The sequence below is a fragment of the Lichenostomus cassidix genome, chromosome Z (assembly GCF_008360975.1).
Source record: "Lichenostomus cassidix isolate B80296 chromosome Z, HeHo_3.0, whole genome shotgun sequence".
Lineage (NCBI taxonomy): Eukaryota > Metazoa > Chordata > Aves > Passeriformes > Meliphagidae > Lichenostomus > Lichenostomus cassidix.
In genome coordinates this window covers 2,464,484-2,481,610 of record NC_139511.1, presented here as the reverse complement: position 1 = coordinate 2,481,610, position 17,127 = coordinate 2,464,484, and positions in this window count along the sequence as shown.

The window sequence follows — 17,127 nt, the reverse complement described above, 5'->3', positions numbered from 1 at the left end:
GCTCTGAGATAAACCTGAACTGTGACCAGGGTTGCCAAGCTGTGGGCAGAGATGTGAGAAGAATCCTCGTGTTTGCTAACCTTGAGCAGGAATTAATCATTCTCTGGGCTCTTGATGTGAGCTGGCGAGGGGGAGATGACATCAAATGGAATATTATTTACATAAAATTTGAAGTTTTAGGAACGTGGTCTGTGCAAGAAAGCAGCTGTCTGAATCCACAGCAACATCCAGTTCAGTTTCCATGTGCATGAAAAGCTTGGAGTCAGCAGTAAATGTAATTCCTGAGTATTGAAATAAAACCCTGACACATGCTGGAAGGAATCTTGCCTTTCTCCATAAAAGTTATATTAAAGTTAAATAATTTCATTATTACTATTAGCAAAACTGGGTAACATATAGATCATGAATGAAACTGGAGTTGGGTTTAAGAAAATGTTTAGTTTTCAATGGCAAAAAGGGAATGGAAAATCTAAATTGAGAACATGTTGATTTTTTAGAGGCTGCCCTGTTAATCTAAGAAAAGTAACTAACCACTTTGTGAAATTATCCTGTTAGCATATAATGCCATTAGAGTTGAATGCATCTTTAAAACTAGTATGTAGATACACAAAGTCCCAAATCAAGTCTCATTCCTTTAGTTTCACCGCTTTTAAAAAATAAGTATTTATTACATTCGAAATTTTAATTTTTAAAATGTTATTTTTTAACGTTTTAATTTCTGAAGCAAAACTGAAAGTGCAAGCACCCTCTAAACAAAGTATCTGATAAATTTGTCATTTCAAGGCAAAAACTCCCAAGAAAATTAAAATATGTCATCATTTTGAAGAGAAAAAACATAGAAAAATGTGTAAACTTATACATATTTTGATAAACTCCTTTGATAATTTCACACTACATAGTACATGCTTCAACATCTTTTTTTTTCCTTTCTTCAAGTTTCATTCTGAAGGACAGAACTTTTAAAAACCATATCTTTCCTTCTGTCTGTCCATTTGGCAACTCTTTTGGCTATTTGGCAATCAATAAGTGAGGATATTGCGATGGGAAATTCTGCACCATATGTGATGTACTGGTGGCACAACTGGGATTGGTGCTCTGCAGCTCCTGAAAATCTGAAATTTCTCAAATCAGGTTTAAGAAGTCTTGGCTGTTCAGGATCTGCTCAATTTGGCTCTCACTTTCAGGAGCAAGTACCATATTGGTGATTTCAACAGTGCAAAATATGAAAAACTGATTATAAATACAGTGAAAAAATGTCAGTAAATTCTAATCTGTTATGTTATTCTGAATTTTTAAAAAATGGCCTTTTTGCTATTCATAATGACATTTTACAATAATAGCAGTTTAATTTTATTCTAACAAAATGAAATCTATTAATTTCTTCACACAACATTGCATTCTATTCCAGAAATACTTTGTTACAGTCTTATTTCCCTTCCTCTTCACAAGATCTACAATTGTTTGCCATGTAAAATTAAATCTATTATCCCAGAAAATAATTTATTTAAAGAATTTACAGTCTATTACATTTCTTCTTAAAAGACAAGACAGTCTTTGCTTCTTTCATTGAAACTGAAAATTATTTTACTGAGAAAATGATTTGTTGTTATTTAATAAAGAAGCTGAAACTTGGATCAGAAACAGAGAAATCTGATTTGCCTTCAGAATCTTAATTCCAGTTTTGGCAACACATAAAATGTGAAGGAATGGGGGGGACAAGACCCCTAGAATAAAAAATAATTTTTTTATTGTGTCTTCATCAGAGCAAGCATAATTCCCTACCACAGAGAGTGCTTTGAAGTGTTACATACCCCAGACTGGGGACTTTTCTGTGTTGTGAAGCTCATTTTCAGCATGCTAACCTAGTCTAAAATGTTCTGATATTTACTATTATTTTGTTCAGAATTAGCAGTAAATACAGTGTAGTTTCACCTGGCTCATTGTGCTATACAGGTTTCTTTTTTCAGCAATACTATGATTTATGAACACTGTAGTTAATATTTTCAGTTTTTCTTTGGTGCGATTAATCTACAATCAAGCTGCACTTTAAAATATTTCTGTTAGAACTACAGTTTGGCAACACTAACAAAATACAGAGTTGAGTCTTTTGTTTCTTCAAACCATTATGATAAAACTCTGAAATAGATTGTCTTTGGGAGATAAGTAAAAATTCACTTTCTGCAGCAGGGCACTGGGTTTGCCTCGCTGCTTTTGCATGACATTTGGTTGAATTACCTGGTTGTGTTAGCAAACTGCTTTGCTGAAGTTCTTGTTAATAGTCTGGGCACAGTTTATTGAATATTTATTCCTCCAAGGCGTAATCATGAAAGCTATGATGAAGGTTCTTTTAATATCAAGAGGCTTTGGGGGAATTTTCAATATTGTGATTACAGAAGCTCACTCTAATTGTAACAAGAAATCAATTATTTTCATTTTTTTTACCCTTTCTGGTAAAGGGTTTTGCTATGGTTCTGATGTAAGAAATTAAGTTCATCTAAACATATGCAATTTCTTCCCTGCATGTCCCAAAACCCTGCGAAATTATTGATCTGAAACCTGACATTAAAGTAAACTCAACAGTACAACAAAAACTAAATACACTTTCAGTAACTGAGAAGTTCTTCAACTGAAACATTTTATTGTGGTTCACACGTCTTACAAGACATCAAAGTTAACTCTTGTATAAAATGAGCCTTTTGTGCTTCCTGAATTAAAATAAAGTATTAGTTATAGAAAGAAAAGATAGATTCAATGTGCATTCAAAAATATTCAACAATCCAGAATTCTCTACAGTTTTGTTGTTCTGTTAAAATGGTAGATTTTGGTGTTAAAATTCATAAAATACATATTTATTTCCAATCCATGTCATGCATCTTTGGCTTCCTGCCATCAGTTATTTTTGTACTCAGAAAGTGCATCATGGTCTTATGTTTTCTGCAGCACTTTTTATAAAAAAATCATTAAAAATGTACTTTTCAGTTGTTTTGGACCCTTTTACATTCAACACAACTCATTGAAGGTAATTCATCACTTGAGGTTAAATGTTGAGACCTACCCTAGAAAAAATTTAAAGCAAATTTTAGGTGATAAATGAGAATTTGAAAAAAATACTTTACAACTTGGGGAAATATACATTTTGGCATTTCTAAGTAATTTGTCTTTCATGCATAATTACATCATCACACAAAACTTCAACTTTGTTACAAATCTTCAATTAACTTGCTAAAATCCTTTCACCAAACACTTTATTTGATTGACATTTGCCCTACAATGTTCCTCACATTGTTTATTAACAGTGTCAAAAATCAGAAGTCCCATTGAAAAATAGCATTTTGCCCCCTTTTCAGATAGATTTATCTATCATAAATCAAATCAGTTGATTGCTAAGTTGTCTGTCTGGTTCTCTCTTGTAATTTCAGGTGGACTCTTTAAAGTTATTTTCACCTGCTTGACAGAATACATTCTTGTTTTTAACACACCTTTATAATATGGTATGATTGAAATTATTAATAATAATAATATTAATAATGAGGAAAGTACTTAGCACCACCTCAGGTTGAGTGTAATAACCAGAAATCTGCTTAGAAACCAGAAAAGAGAGGTCTGTAAAAATATTCTGCTGCACAGAACAGAACCTGATGTGTTCAACCAACCACAGGTCCTCTGTCCCTGGAAAATATCAGTGTACAACCAGCAGGTCAAATAAAGAGTTTAGGGCTGAGTTTGAACCAGAAAATATGTGCAACAGGGATGGTTTTCTTTTCAGCTTGACCTGGGAACAAACAAGCAAAAAACCAACCAATCTCCAAGCAGAGACTGTTCCTCTTTGTTCACCTCAGAGGTCACATTTTATTTCAATTAGTTACTCAGGAAAAGAAAGGAATCAAGGAGGTGAGCTGAAATTACGCTTCATTTGCCTCAGGACCACTGCCTAGGGGTGGTGTAAGCTTCATCCAGAGCGCTGAGAATAAATGTCTTACAAGAACAGACTGTGGCAAATGTGATTTTGACCTGTGTCAGAACTCTAGGCAATTGACAGCATGAATTTCAAATATTTCCTATTATCTGTAACAAGACTGATTACATAAACAGGGCCATGAAAACCTACGAAAGTCAGTTTCAAAGCTGGTATGCTGAATTTTTTGGATTGAAGAAAGCTGTTCTCATGCAAAATGTTCACTTGCATTTCTGTACTGAAAGTCTGACACTCAGCAGATAAATAAAGAAACAAACAAATAAATAAATATTTTTAATGTAACTGTTATTTTGGTTCAGACAAAGGCTTCCACTGCTCCAATCACATAGTAACAGAGCCACGGAAATGATGAATCTAGTGGCAGAAGTTTTTCATAATCTTTACTTTATGAACATTTGTGTTCTGTTGTTTGAAGTTTGGAGACTTTGGTGTTTATTTCTAGGAGAATCACAAAAACAAAAGATAAAAAAACCCAAAAACCAAACAAACCCCCCAAACCTCAAAACCCAGACCAACAAACCAACAAAACCAACCAACCAAAACCAACCATGAAACCCAAAACCAAAATGAAAAAATGAAAAAAACGAGTTCTTGATAAAATGGGTATTTTTTCCTTCCAAGGAATAGCTCTTGTTTTAGTTGTTGAACTTCTTAAATGAAAGATTAAAAGTGATTTGAGTGATTTGAGTAAATCATGGATCCTTAGGTACCTATCAAAATGTTTTTGGCCTTCTGTATGTTTTGATAATTTCTCTGAGTAGCTGTCAGGACTTTAAAATACCTAAAAGACAATATTCCATCCAATTTCTGCAGACAGGAGAAGGAAACAATCCTGGAATAATTTATTCAATTTATTCTGATTTCTTTTGTTTTTATTTTTTTGTTTGGTTTTGTTTGGTTCTTTTTAATTGGTTTTGTTTGGTTGGTTTTTTTGGTTTTTTTTTTTCTTCTAGGTGGATTTTTTGGTTTAGTTGTGGTTTTTGTTTGTTTGTTGTTGTTGTAGTGGGTTTTTTGTTTCATCTGTTTTGTTTGGGTTCTTTTTCTTTGTATTCCTGTGTTAGTAGAAAAATAAAGGAAACAAACAAACTTTTCCACCCTCAAAACTGTGTAGTGAAAGTTATTTCATCCCATCCTGTCATAAGCCACAAAGTTTGGTGTTATATTTGTTTTAGAGACTCCTTTATCTTTCTGTCCTAGGAGCTCCTTGATAATTTGCTGGCAAAGACTTGGCACATTGCTAACTATTTTCAAACTTTCATATAAATTAATACAGATGATTTTCCCTTCCTTTTGAAGGATCCCCTGGACTGTATCTGATTAAATTGTCAGGCGTATAATTCTTACAGACTGCCCTAATTATTCACCTAAATTTACATCAAACCTTTATGAGCATTGCTCTATTATTCTGCTACCATACTGATAGAGTTATTACAGCTTAACCTTGGCCTACGTTACTAGCTAAAGATTTTATTCCAATAAATAACTCAAATGATTCTGCCATAGCCATACCATTATTTTTGTAATTTCATTATTAATTATGAGCAGCAGCTTACATACTACTGCTTTAACTGGTCCATAACACATTACTGTTAAATAAGTATTTTTTAACAGGTTTCTTCAGATCTAGTTTTACTGAGTTTTTAAGTTTATTCTCTGAAATATAAAGATACCTTCAAATCTTCAGAAAAAAAAGAAGGATGTTTTTACCATAAAAAGATGAGTTTTCTGCCTAAACACCAGAAAATTTCTTAGGAAACTGAGGAAACTGAAGCCTTCTAATTCCATGAAGGGTAGAAATAAATGACTTCAGTCTTTTACAGGTTCCCTGTCCCAGATGAGCAGGAGAAAATTTTATGGTGTTGCTTATGTTCTTACTTTGAGAAATACAATGACAATATAGTCACAAGTCTAATTATTAACACCAGAAAAGTTCCATTGTTGGATGGAAAAAGTCTTTAAAAAGTCCTTAAAGCATTTCCTGCACCTTGGAATGGTTAATATTAAACCAGCAGTTGTCTGGGTGATTAAATCTTGCCAATTAAACACAATAAAATCTGCCAGGGTGTGGGCTTTGTGATCAGACACAAAATGCAGAGCTGTGGAGCTGCTGGGAGTTTCACAGTCCAGAGTGTCAAATGTCCTCCCCTGAGGGTCTGAGATGTGTTAGTGAGAAGAGATTTAATCCCTGAAGGGTTCACTGAAACCTTTTGAGATGCAGACATTGTACTTGTTATTTATTAGGCATAAATGTTGGTTCAGTAAAAACTCCATTTTTAACTGTCAATAAAAAAGAAGTCTCATGTCATGAGACCTCACTTAACTTGGGAACAGTAATTCTCCATCAAAATACTGGAGAAATCTTGCTTTTTTTACTTATACAGCAATTGTATCAGTTTCTATCCTTAATTTTATTAAATTTTTCCAGCTGGGAGGTTTTTTTGTTCATTCAGGATAGAGTAACCTCCATGTTGAACCACACAGATTTCCCCAGTATGGATATTAATGCTTTTCCTGCTTGGCAAATATTACATTTTTTATCAAAGCTCACAAAGATTAGATCTACAGCACTGTGTCTAGGAAAAGAATATCACATTAGTCCAGTATCATCTACCTTTGGAAAACTCTTGTCTTACAAAGTGGCATTTCATACCTGATGCAGCATGAGATGAATTCCAATGGTTCCCCTAGTGACATTAGCCAAAAGTAATTGTTGAGGTGGAAGATAATTTTATTTGAGCGGAAATCTGTGTGATCTGTTACATCATTAATTTTCATTTTTTTATTATCCATTAATTGATCCTAAAACAAAACAAAATTTTCATTTCCATGGTGTTATACCAAATAAAAGCTTAAAAAATTATAAATATATGTGTGTATTAAAATAGTCATATTCTTGTCTATTATGTTTTATAATGCCATGCCAGGGGGTGTTTGGGATATTTTGGATATTTTGAAGTGTATCCTAAGGGAGTCAATCTCTTAATTCCTCCATCTCTGGTTCCTAACTCCTGTTTGCCTAAATTCAGCTGTTGACTGCTGTTGAAATTGCACAGTGGAATCCCAGAATTGACATAAAGTTTGTCACCTGTGTAGGATTACTGGAATGTTTCTGCCCATGGTCCACAAAGTGCTGAAATGAAACAATTGAAATAACAGTGAGAGACCTCCTAGTCATTTTTAGACATTTTTACACATTTTTATATATCCAGGAATTTTTTTTTTTTTTTTTTAATACTAACATTCTAACCTGTAAGTGCTCAATAATGGAGTGAGGAGGAGCTAAGTGGCTGTAAAAGCTTTTCCCCTAAACCTCAGGTTACACACAATTTGTGCCAGGCCAGGAAAATTCAGCTGTTCTTCACCTTCAAAGTTCAAAATTTACATGGGGAGGAAAACTGTATTACCCCGATGTACATCTAAAATATATATTCCAATACATGAAATACAGTTAAAAAAGAAAAAAAGATTAATTATATCAGTTAAAAGACAAATATGACAGAGAATGCAATTTTTGCTGGGCTAAAATGGAGTGCAAGAAAACAAGTAAAGAATGAAGGAGCAAAATCATCTTGGATGAAGAGGAAGGAGGGTGATATTGAGTCCTCTACTCTGCAGTTTCAAATATATTTACTGTCAATAAACCTTCCCACACCAAAGGGCTGAGAGGACTTCCTGGATATTTCCTTTTTTCCCATTAAAACTTCCCCTCTTCCAGGAGGACATTTACTTCCAGGAAATACTCAATCTTCTGCCTTCTTTTGAGCTGTTCTTGCCTTTCAATTTTTTTCTGAGACTAATTGAGAGAAAATGTCAGTAACAGGAAACATCTTAGCAAGATATTAATGACATAGCAGGTTTTCCAGGGCTTGGGGCAGCCTGGTCTGGTGGAAGATGTCCCAGCCTAGCAGGGACAGGGGCTTGGAATGAGATGAAATTTTAGGTCCTTTCCAACCAAAACCATTCTGATATCCTGTGAAAAGTCCAAAAGCATCCTTGGTGAAGATTGCAAACATTTTGCCTAATGGGCAGTGATAAATTAGACTAACATTTTGCTCACCATTATTTGGCATCCGTTATTGATGCTATGAAAAGAATCTTCAGAACATTTCCAAAAGTTTTCCTGTGGCTTCTCCCATCTGTCTTTATCCCACCATTAGGATGTAATATTATTCAAATTTTTTCTGCTGCAGTAACATTGAAAAAAGTTTGAAAAAACCACAGCATGTAAAAACAATTTTATTTGATAGTCCCTCTGATTCCTCCTGCTGTGTTTTTCAGCCTCATTCAGAACATCTCTGAAACATTAATTCTGTTTGATCTCAGAGGTAGTTTCACAGAATCACAGAATCGTTTAGGTTGGAAAAGACCTCTGAGATCATCAAGCCCAGTGACTGACTGATCACCACCTTAAAATTAAACATCACTGATCACTGTGTCTCCAAACATGTTTTGAACTTTGGCTTGGACTTTGCAGAGTAATTTCTTCTGGTTCTGTAAGCTTCTCTGCTCCTGTCACGTTTCTTTCCTTCTCCCTCTTTTTTGAGGGAACGTTTAACCCCATTTAACCCTCTGGATAATCCACTGCACATGTTTTTGCATAAGAGGGAGAGAAAAAAGGGGTAGATTTGGCTATATCTGATGGTGCTCTGCTCAGGTGTTCTCCACTGATGGTCATGAATTGGTAATTAATTTGGAAAACAGATCAAAAGAGCAAGCGGTTACTACTTTGCTTTTAAAATTTTAATATGAACATGACAGAAATTGTGCATCAGTCACCAAATATTTTAGTAGTTTCACTGGTTCAAGTTACATCTTTAGGTCTACACTTTATTTTTCTTCTTTATTCCATATGATTACTGGTTTTGGTAGAGCAAATAGTCAGTGCACATGCAATATTCCTTGAATGTAACTTATCAATACAATTTTAAATCAGAAAGATTTTTTAATGCACTGTAATATCAAACCTTAGGAAAAAAAAGGAAAAGAAAAAAATAAAAAGCCCACAAAAACCACATACATACAAAGAACCTTAGAGCTCTTTGCTTTAAATAGAAATTGAACTTTGGATACTGTAGACCATAATCAAAAGCATTCATCTGCAAGACCAACTTGAGCATTTTAGTTATAATTTACAGGTCATTGGCTCCTTCATTACAGGCAGCCCTTGGCAAAAGCAGCTTCTGATACAAAGGCACCTCCAGCAACCAAGATGCAGCAGCTCCCCTCTGACTGCAGGGCTGGAAAATGCACTTAATAAACATTTGCATTCCAGCTTGATCTCACTGAGGAAAATCAGCTCCTGCTGGGGGAGGAAGCGAAGGAAGGGACAAATAAAACCTCACAAAGCCTCAGTGCACTTCAAAGAACCACATTTTGCAACATTAAGCTTTAGTGTCACTGGAGACCCACAGTGTTTTTATGATCAGAGTACTTTTTTAAACATTAAATGTATGGAATGGGCAGAATTTCCTCAGCACCTGATTTCTGACAGAGCAAGATAAGCAATGTACTTCACGCTCAGTAATTACTTGCATTGACGTCACTCTCTTTATAGTTTCACCGAAAATTCTGGGTATTTTTAGACTTTTTTTTTTTCACCTCACAAAGTCTGCGACTTTAGGCTGCATGAAAATAAAAGCAAATTGCTGCACATTGGAGAGATAATATTTTATGCACCTTGAAAGCAACTTCAGCTTCACGTGTAGTGTTGTGCAGCTTGGTGGGGTAGCAGATGGGAGAGGCAAGCAAAGCCACAGCCCTGGTGAGGCTGCTCTGTGAAAGGAAGGCAAAGCCACATCATCAAAAAAATTCGCTGTATTATTCATAGTCCAGAGGTCACAGCACTCCTGCTTCCACTGTAGGGATTAAATTTTAGACAGCAAGCAGAGTTTAAGTATTTTTTACCTCTCATTCCTCATTCTCTATCAATTTTTCTCTTTTTGCACGTGTGTGTGAAGACCCTGAATAACAGTTTATTTATTTATTTATTTATTTATTTATTTATTTATTTATTTAAACTAGATCACCCTGGGTCTGCATTTCAGATATTCTATCACTCTACACTCTATAAACTCTACAAACAAGAAGAAAAGTTGTGTAACTCACACAGATCTATCCACTATATTTTGTGCCCATGCAGTGTCAGACATGACTGCAGGGTTGGAGGTAAAGGATAAACAAGATTTTTGGTCTCTTTTACTTCAGGACCCTTTTTAATTTTGAGTGAAAAATGAGTGTACACGTCTACTAATACAACATTTTATCTCAATTTTTGCTAAATAGAGAGAAACCACCACTCTACCTTTACATTTAGGAAGAAAATTAAGAATGTGATTATTATCCAGTACTGTATAGAAATTTGGTTGTTTTTTTTAAGAAGGTAGATTAGTTTCTTCTAAAATTCACAAGTTCCATTGAAACTAAAGTAGGAACCAAACTGTGAGCAAGTTCTTCATAAACTAATTATTAAAGCATTCAGGTCCAAAAATATTCTTGTATTCCAGACTCCTTTCCAACAAATATGCAGGGTTTTGTTTTCAAATCCTTTATCCCATGCTGACCAATACAGATCCAAAAAATGCATTCAAATGCACTCATCTTCATAGCCAGAATTCATCTGAGACAGGTTCAGATCTTAAGTAAAGCCATAAACTGAAAAAAAAAGATATTTTAATTTTTGAATATGTGTCCATACAATTAGGTTGTAAGGTATAAAAATGGAAAACCTGGGCCAAACATCTTAAATTTTGTTAAATTTGGTTCTTAAAGTCACCACTCTTAGGGTTAAAAACATCCCACACATTTTCTGCCTCAGAGTATTCAACACATTTCCATAAATCTGTTTCTGTCTTGACTTTGCACTTTAAATTAAAGGTATTTACAAGTTTATACCATTTGTTTATTTCTGTAAACATTACATATGTCTGTACTCAGGTTTTGGATGCTTCTTAAGTGCAATTTTCCTTCCTTTCCCTTTCCCTTTCCCTTTCCCTTTCCCTTTCCCTTTCCCTTTCCCTTTCCCTTTCCCTTTCCCTTTCCCTTTCCCTTTTTTTTTTTTCTTTTTTAAAATTGTAATGTGCATATAAATTTTTGGACAACGTTTTAAATAAACAATCTCTTGTGAAATCAGTGTGACCTGGGGGCTCTGAGCATCATCCCCACCACACTGACCAAGGTGGAGAACTTCTTCAGCTGAACAAGATTCCTTTTTTTGGAGAAACCAGCGAAAGCCTGCCAGGAGCCATGAGCATTTTAAATATAAAAGTTGTTATTTTGGGAGGAAACGTGACTGAGAGCTCTGGGTGAGCCAAGGGGGAGGCAGAGCAGAGCCTGGTGGCAGCCTGGCTGCTTCAGCAGAGATGCCAGGAGTTTGTCCATTTGTCCAAAATTCCAGCTTCTCCCATCTGCCTTGGCTGATCTGATTGTTGGTGTAAGTTGGCATGAGGGAATTAGGCTTTTTGAGAGGTGAGATTGACACTTACTGAAATAAGTGATTGCTGGAACCCTGGCAGTGTCACCTCAGTGTCACCTCAGCCTCTGCTCTCTCTTCTGCCATTTCGAAAAGCAATTTTCTTCAGAAGTTTTGAGGAGTCACCTGCATGGGAAGGGCAGCAGGTTTCTGAGGAAATCGTGGTAGGCTTTGATTTTCCTCTGTGAGTTCAGGAATTCCTGTACATCCCTGGGCTTTGATAGTTCCTTAAGGAAGAACAACCAACCAACCAAAAGAAAGCAACAACACAAAAAATCCCAAAAAAGTGGACAAAGAGACAAAACACCAAACCAACCAAAAAAAAAAAAAAAAAAGAAACCAACCAACCCAAACAAAAAAACCACAAATAAAAAAACACCAAAAAACCAAAGAAACCCAAAACCAACAAAACAAACAAACCCCCCCCCAAAACAACAGACCAACAAACAAAAAAACAAAACAAAACAAATTCCAAAAAACCAAAAACCCAAAACCCCAAAAACCAAAAAAGCCCAAACCATACCCAAACAAAAACCCCAAAAAACTCCAAAAAACTCAAAAAACCTGAAATGAAACCAAACCTAAGCCAATAAAAAACCCCATACCACAAAAAACAAACATCCCAGAAAAAACAAAATAAAACCACCACCAAAACCCCAAACTAAACCTAAACCAAACAAATAAATAAGAACACCCAACAGATTTCTGGGCAGAGATGACATTTTCAGGGATGATCTTCAGCTGACTGGGGAGCAAAGCTGAACTGACCATACCAAGGTTTTGGGCTGCAGCAAACACCTTAAACATTATTTTTGTCAGCATCAGTAGTGGTGTCCCTCAGCTAATGACATGATAAACCTCAAGTTGTGTAATTTAACCTTAATGCTTTTTTTTTTTTTCTTCTGTAGCCACCAGCCAGCATGGTCATAACAGAAAAGCCTCTAAACTTCACAGATTGCAGACATTCCTCCTTCCCAGAGCTTACAGTTTCCATGCACCCAAGATGAAAAATCAATGATATTCAATAAAGATTAATTGATTAGCCCCAAAACGTCTCACAGACTCTCTGGAAGCCTCAGAAACTGAAGTGTTTGGATATTAAATGATGAAATCTGGGCCAGGCACTGTCTGCTTCTTGCCTAAGTGGATTTGTGCAAGTTGGGAAATTGGGATGCATCAACATGAAGTGTGACAGTGGAATGTCCTTTTTGCTACATGGACAAGTGTTTGGCAGGGCATGGAAGTGAATCATCCAGGAAAAACCGAGTCTTTGCCCTTGTGCAGGCCTTGGGGACAGAGAGGAGGGCTGGGGACACCCAGGGGCAGTGACACAGCCCATCCTGGCTGGCAGCAGCAGCTGAGCTGGGCTGGAGGCTTCTGTGGGTGTTTAACAGCCAAACTCTTGTAAATCCAACAAGAAACCATGGGAATAGCCAGAGGATCATGCAGCACGAGGGGGACATGGCCCTGCCAAATTTCAAAAGATGAGAGCATTTTAGCTTTCCAGCTGAGCTGTTAGCTATAACCCTTGCTCTATATATTTGGTGTGCAACTGGAAATAAAATGTCATTGAAAGAGTTCTCTGGGCTTACCTGCAAAGCTTGGTCTCCAATCAAACACATTAAAATATTATTTATATTACAGCACCACAATTTGCTTTGTCAATCTTTCCTGTTTGTTGGCTTTTCTTTTCTAATTATTTTCTCTTTCATTTAAGCTAATGCAGTTTAAAACATCATCATGACAGAATCACACCTTCCAAATAATAGAGCTTTAAAAACTCTTTAAGTTTTGATCTGTCAGATTATGGCAATTTCACTCCAAGGTTCTGGTTTAAATAGATTGTTACTGATGATGAACTTGAAAACATAAAAACCTAAGTACAGAACTGACAACCACTTTCATAGATGGAATGCTACTGATTAGAAAAAACCAGAAATCATAAATCAAATACAATTTGCTACATTATGTGATTCAAAACAACGTTTAACTGCAGTGAGGCAGAGCACCAAATAAATTTACTCTGTTTTCAGGGAAATAAGTAAAAAGATTTTTCTACTTCCATCATAGATTATATGCATATATATGACACAAAAAACCCAAACCAAACCAAAACAAAAAAAAGAAAAAAAAACTCCAACCCCCCTCCATCTGACACCAAAATCCCCCAAAAACACCCAACAAAAAAACCCCCAGACCCCAAAAAGAGCACATTGAGAACAGATCTGATTCTATAACACAAAGAAGCACTAAAAGAACAAGAAAGTTCAGTTGAAGCCTCCTTGATTAACAGACAAGCACCAGACAGATGTGAACTTAGATAATTATTCTGCAAATACCTATTCCTCTCATAGTGAAACAGAGAAATTCACGAGGACTTCATTAATGTTATTTCACACTGCCCTTAAAAATTTAACTGTGATGTTTAAGCCCTTCCATCAAGCACAGAAAATAAAAAAATAGAGAAAATCTTGGTTTCTTTCAGTAAATATTTAGCTTGATGCAATTATTCCCATGGTCAAATAGTCTAGTATATGTTCAACAAAATGATTGCAAATCTTTTGACATGTTCAGCTTCCACCTCAGCCCAAGACTTATATTTGGATTTAATGACCTGGACAGTTTCTAAAACACAGGATATGAAAACAGATAGTACAGATAAATAATGAAAAACCCAAAACACCTGCTGAAGATGTAATCTTCAGTGAGAATGAGGGCTCAGAATGGTGACACTCAGCTGTAACAGGGCTGCACTTGACCACAACACATTTCAGAGATGGCTGAAATCAGCTGTAATTCTCATCATCATGAATGCAAGAGGGAAATAAATATTTTATTCGGTAAGGCAGCATGAACATTTACAGGAAATATGCCCCAAATATCATTGATAGTGTGGTAGGGTGAAACCTTCCACACTCATTTGGAGGGTTATAGAGCACAAAAAAAGCTAAAAAAATGTGCTGAGTTAGTAATTTTAGAGCAAGAACATGAAAAATGCTGACCTACCAGCTGACACAGTCCTGTGAGGCACATTTGAATTGTGCCAGAATTAGATGACATTCCAGGGAAATTTTGAGACTATTTTAGAGCTATATATATTTTCCATGTAAAATTTGAATCCCATTGTGGATGGGATGTTCATACTTTAGCCTTTGGGGTTTAATAAATTGCAGGAGCAACACAAATACTTCTCAAAATGTGTATCCAACCTCCCCAGTGACAGAGAGATTCGGATGGTTCCACTTATATTTGGCCTGTTTTGGGACTGTAGACTTAAATAAATATGCATTAAAGAGGGAGAAGAGTACAGGGAAACACCTGAGAGCAACAGAAACACCAAAGCACAGGTGAAATTCTGGATCGATTCCTTTCACTAGCAGAACTATGAGCAGAGCAAAAAGTGTAGCACTGTGTGGAATGTAAATAGAAGCACCATGATGTGTACAAATACCAGGAGACACTCAGCAACACCCAGAACTTTTGATTTGTGGGATGCCTTCACATTTTACTTGCTAGTTTTCTGTATTTCAGCCTGTGACACATTGCTTCAGCCTCTGTGACTTGCTGTGTGAAGTGAGGTCACTGGAACAGGTGATAAAACCTGAGTGTGCTACCTGAAATAGATATATCCACTTTATTCCAAGGCAGCTTTTATTTCTGTTTGATGTGAAGTCTGAGGAACAGTTTGTCGCTACAAGAGACTTCTCTTGTTTCAAAAAAAGCATGGCATTTTAAAAATCATCAGTATTAGATTTAAGAAATTTGAAGGCAACATAACATGGTCTTCATCTTGATGAGCAGTGTGATCCTTAATTTCATGCACAGGTTATTAGATCCATACAGATCACGATAAGACCCCAAAAGATTAAAATGTGTCCTTGCAAAAAACCAGAATGCACAAGAACTGAGACAAGTCATAGCTGACCAGATTAGAGAATATTTTTCACAGAGATGACAGATGGCTTCCCAGCACAAAGCCAATGTGTTGGAAGATATTTGGTTCCTCCTCTGAAAATTTGGAGTGTTACAAATCCAAAGACAATAGTTGGAAATGATCACTCAATTTCCCCAGAATGTGGTTTGTAGATGTAACTAAACTGATTAGGATCACATTATAAAATACTTAAACCTTGTTATTTAAGTATGTTGATATTGTTAAGTATATATATATATAACACATGAACAATCCCTATTAAATTAATTAACACTTGGCAAGATTCTGAAGAAATGCAATAGCATCTTCTAAAAAAAAAGGAAAAATGCCAGTGCTATCATCACTGTGATATCTCAGTTAAAGGAAAAATTACCTCCCACATAGGGTAATATGTGCTCTGTGTTGGCTTATGGATTAACCTCAAGGCTGTTTCAAAAACGTTTTAAGTTTTCCACAGGCAGACGTCCAAAATAAATGAAGAATATGTGAATTTATTTCACTTCAAAGGAGTTAGAATGCAGACACTGCATTCAGTGGAACTGTACCATATGTATATATATCTCTATATAATATACAGTCATGTGTAATATACAACTGTGACTAATGCAATTCTCAGAAAAATATAAGATATGCTGTATATAGCATATTCCTTTAGGACCAAGCTCTCCTTTCAGAACATTGCACCATAAATGTATATTGCCTGCTCAGCACTTGCTCTGCCAGAAATTAACGTTGATAAATGTCCACAAATAAAAGGAGCCATACACAGAGGAAGAGAAATGTAGCAGTGATTAAAAACAAATGCTCAGAAAGATGCCTGTGTGGGCAAGGAGATTTTTCAACGCCTGGATTGTTCTGTGATTTGACCACCACATTTCATAATTTCTAGTGTCCTAACCAAAAAAAGATCCTAAGCCACACTTCTTTGTGAGCAATAGTCAATTATAAATTAAAGTCCAATGAGTGATCTCAAGGGAAAAGACTATTCTCTAAACTACCACTGTCTAAGCATAATGTCTCCCTTATTTCAAATCTTACCTAAAGATGTAAAGAAGAAAATAATTTTATCATTTTTCTCATCAGAAGGAACAGACTTTTTATTTGTTTATTATTTTAATTGCAGATAATGAAAATTCTTTTTGAAAATGAAAGTTAAAGGAGAACAATGAGAATGAAACTCCTCATTCTGACCTTGCTCTATATATTTTAATAAACTTTTTCCTTCGTTCAGAAAAACATCAGCTAAGAATGGACACTGGATTTCTTTTATCCAGCAAAAGGATTCCTTTTGACTCATCAAACTTATTAAATAGCTGCATTCTTGATTTATTACCTTCCTTAGAAGGGATATTAAGACTGAGGAAATATATAATGAAATCAGTCACTGATTGGCTGAAAGCATGAAGTTTCTGTGTTTTAAGTTTATGATGTAATTTGGCAAATCAAAAAGGCCCAACAGAATATCAGTGAAGGTGTCTCACAGAAAAGAAAGTTTGGAATTCCAGCTGAGGGTAATATTGTGCAACAGTGTCTGAAATCATTGTGTGTGCTCCTGAGAAGTGTGAAAAACTGTAGTATTTTTCCCAGAAATGACAGTTTCAGATAAAATTATCCTGTAAATGTGGGAACCACAGAGAACCCAGTACCTATGGGCTAACCAATTGGATAGATAAAAATCAGACTTTCGGGCAGATTCATCCTGGACTGCTGACTTCTGAACTGAGATCCTCCAAGTCCCAGCACAAGGGA